Source organism: Meles meles, chromosome 11 (assembly GCF_922984935.1).
Source record: "Meles meles chromosome 11, mMelMel3.1 paternal haplotype, whole genome shotgun sequence".
Taxonomy (NCBI): domain Eukaryota; kingdom Metazoa; phylum Chordata; class Mammalia; order Carnivora; family Mustelidae; genus Meles; species Meles meles.
This window is the reverse complement of record NC_060076.1, coordinates 58,460,498-58,464,418: the sequence shown is the minus strand read 5'-3', so window position 1 is coordinate 58,464,418 and position 3,921 is coordinate 58,460,498. Positions and strand designations below refer to the sequence as shown.

Here is a 3,921-nt window from a genome sequence, read left to right as displayed (position 1 = left end):
ATTATTAGTATAGCAGCAATCTTTACTATCATCGCCTCACTATATAATTTTAATGTGACCCATTGATTGGCAAATAAATATCCTATGTTAATTTTTAACAGCTTTCAGAGTAGCATTAGTAATATTTAAATCACCTTTACAAAAAAAGTATCTCTAATCAGTATCTTTTTATAGCTTAATCTTTTACATATTGCCCACATGTCCCTACAACACATACTTTGTTTTAAAACCAAACAATGAGACAGAAAACACTAATGTGGCCATGTTTATAATTTTAATTCTTCTGCAAAGCAGGACCTAAATGGTGATTTTCAAGTCATTTCCATATTTTAACCTCTTTAAATAGCCATACTCACAAATGAGGATTTATAATATTAGGCATGCTTGACAACAGAAGGCCTGGATGCCAAGTAAGGAATCTGTTTTCCAAACAGATGCCAAAGCATTGTAGTTGCACATATATTCATAATTGCCCAGCAGCCTTTCTAAATGACTTGTTCTAATTCCTCTGAAGATTATCTTCTAATTTTTAAAAATTTGCTTAAAAGCTATGACTTTCCATCAAACTTTCCATTTTTCAAGCATGAAATTCATGTAGAGATTATTTCGTGTAGTTCTGAGAGCATGCCCTTGTCATTCATCGTATCCTGAGAACCAATGTGTTCATTTCTAATCCCTGTTAATCTGCCACTGGGTAATATTGAAATAAAGAAGCAGTCAGCACTGGCAAATGTATTAAAATGATCATTTTTTAAATATTCTGTGTCTCTTCTCAGCTTGTTAATCATGGAATAAACACAATTATTTTCAAGTATTACATACAAAACAGGGTTTAAAGTTTTTGTTATTATATATAGGCATCATTTTCCAAAGAATCACATAAATAACAATAAGAAGCATAGAAAGGCAGCAGAAATAACTATATACATTTTGTTCCCTTGAGAAGATAGATTGAATGGAACAAAGTTTTGGTCATCTTAGTGTGTGATTTGGCGGGGAACCACTGGATTGATTTTCTAAATCTAGAATGTTCCTAAAGACATGTACATATTTTTCAAATTAAAAAATAAACAAACAACAACTTAAACATGAAAAACATGTAAAATTCAGTATTTTGTACAAGAAGATTAAGAGACAGCAAGTCTACTGTGCTGTATCGATATGTAGGGATTCTGTAGATCTGAAATGTATACCAATTTACATTATGTAATATAATTTTAAAATATCATTATCCACCATTCAATTTTGGTGGACTCAAATTTAGCAGTTATTTTATTAGTTTGTGTTATTGGGATTATATTTAAGAAGGCACTCTCAAAAGGTTGTGAATATTCACCCCATGTTTTCTTGATGACTTTTATTACTTTAGTTCTTAAATTTCCCTATTTGCTCCATTTTGAATTTTTTTTTACATATAGTGTTTGATAAAGGTATACACTTCAGTCTTTTGCAAGTGTATATCCAGTTTTCCCAGCACTGTGTTTTCAACAGACTCTTCTCATTAACTGACTTAGCACCATTGTGAAAATATGGCATAGATATGTAACATTATAACATTTATAAAATTATAGCAACACTGTCAAAATCAAAAACACTAGTAAAGGTAAATAAACACTCAGATTTATAAAACTCTAATTTTGTAATTTGATGATTGTGTCAACAGTATATCCCTTTATATAAAAGGGAAAGTACTACAAAACTACAGCTGTTATAATTTGTTAATGAATATACAATCTAAAACTCAGTAAATGGTGGCATCAAAAATGTAAAAGAAGGGGAGCAAATGGGCAGAAATGTATCTTAACTAAAGAGGGGTTGTGATTACTGATATACCTTCTATGAAAAACAATTCTATACTATTTTTTATCAGAAACATGAATATTATCTCTGAGCTGCAAACCTGGTTTATATTTCTTGTGCTTTTTTGTTTTTAATGTAAGAAAAATATAACCCCCTACCATAGTAGGTAGTATTAATTTTGGATCTCTGTTACCAGGACTTGAGCAAATTTGCATCTGATACGAAATTATTAGTACAGTAAATTAAGTATTGTTTCTACTAAGGTGAAGTAATACTTAATAGAGAAGCCATAAGCTAGGTTAAGGAAATTAATTTACTCAGCCATACTAAAAATATAATATAGGCCTCAAATTAGGTAAATTATTTGTGATACAGCAGTGAAAAAACAAATATGGCATGTGATGTGGAAAACAAAGGCAAGAGAACAACAACAAAAAATCCTTACTGGTTACAGCCTATTGACAAACTGGTAGAGTGAACTTCCTTTAGAAACTCAGCTGCCTCAATATTGACACTTTGCTAACGGCAAAAGGCAGTTTTAGCCCCACTCCCCAGGATCCTTAGTAAGTTTACTTTATTTTATTTTATTTTTAGCTTACACAAAGGCAATTTATTAACAGAAAACAGTAATTTGAGGAATCCTGTTCACAGACGGCGACCACGGCGACCCCTCTTCCTGCGGGTGCTATCAGAGGGGATGGGGCTGACATCCTCAATGCGCCCAATCTTCATTCCTGAGAGGGCAAGGGCTCTGAGGGCTGATTGGGCCCCGGTCCAGGGGTCTTGGTTCTATTTCCTCCTGTGGCCCGTAGTTTGATGTGAAGGGCAGTGATGCCCAGCTCCTTACACCTCTGGGCTACATCCTGGGCAGCCAACATAGCAGCGTAGGGAGAGGACTCATCTCTATCAGCCTTCACCTTCATTCCACCAGTCACTCGGCAGATGGTTTCCTTGCCAGAAAGATCGGTGACATGGACAAAAGTGTCATTGAAGGATGCAAAGATGTGGCAGACACCAAATACATTTTCTCCTTCTGCTACCTGAGGTCCAAGACTGATGACCTGTTCTTCCTTCTTTTCCTTCCCCTTGCGAGGTGCCATTTCTGCGTGTCTTCTCCAGACTCCGCTACCGGAAAGAGTAAGTTTACTTTAAACGTAAAAATTCCTCTGGAAACTTCCTTTATCTCTATCCCCCAACCTATATGTTAGCAATCATCCTCCAAGCATATGGCCCAATGATATACATCTGAAGTATCTTGACTGAGATTTTACTAAGCAATAATAAATGACCTTTTCCTAACAATGGCTAGCCCCCTCAGGATCCTGGAAATCTTGTTTCCAAAATATCTTGGAGGCTTGTGCTGTCCCTAACCCTCTCCCAAGTTGAAAGTATATAGTCACAACCCCAGTGCAGCTATTTCTGCTCATGGGTCCTGTCCCCATGCTTTAATAAAACCACATTTTTACACTGAAAATATTTCAAGAATTATTTCCTGGCTGTCAGCTCTGATCCCCAACATTTCCACATCCGTATGTGTCACTTTAGAGTTTATTGCTTAGCCACTAACCATATGCGAATATCTGTTCACCTAAGAAGGTAGTGCTCAGAGTTCTAAAACAGCATAATTTCATAAGTGAAGAGGAAGAGGTCATATGTCTCTCTGTGTATCATTGAGTTTGCTTCTTTTTTTTCCTCAGGGCTTCCTTTTCTTTGTATTTGTTTGTTTTTCATTTTTTCATTGTATTTGTTTGTTTTAATGCCAAATGCCTGCTTCTCCCCTCACAGAGTTTCCACTTATCTGTCAATCTAAAATAATTTGTCTATAACTGAGATCACAACTGATTTCCAAAGTTTTAAGTATTTCTAATGGAAGTATAGTTGACATAGAGTATTATACATTAGATTTCTAAGTATTCTTCATCATCATGTTATTTAATCTTTTTCCAGTAAATGACACTGTTGACTATTCCCTCCTGGAAGGACTTTTCTGTTTTGACATTTGTAAGGGGTATTGTATTTTGGGATTCTTCCACTCACTTGAGGTGATCAGTATTTATAGATTAATTTTCCTGCATATCAGTGCCCCTCAGGCTCCAACTCAGGATATTTGCTCTCTTCAGT

The 3,921-nt window shown here is 35.2% G+C and overlaps 1 pseudogene; it reads right to left on the bottom strand.

The window, feature by feature from the left end:
* Window positions 1–2,382: 2,382 nt before the first annotated feature.
* Window positions 2,383–2,945, bottom strand: LOC123953324 (annotated as a pseudogene).
* Between the last annotated feature and the right edge of the window lie 976 nt (window positions 2,946–3,921).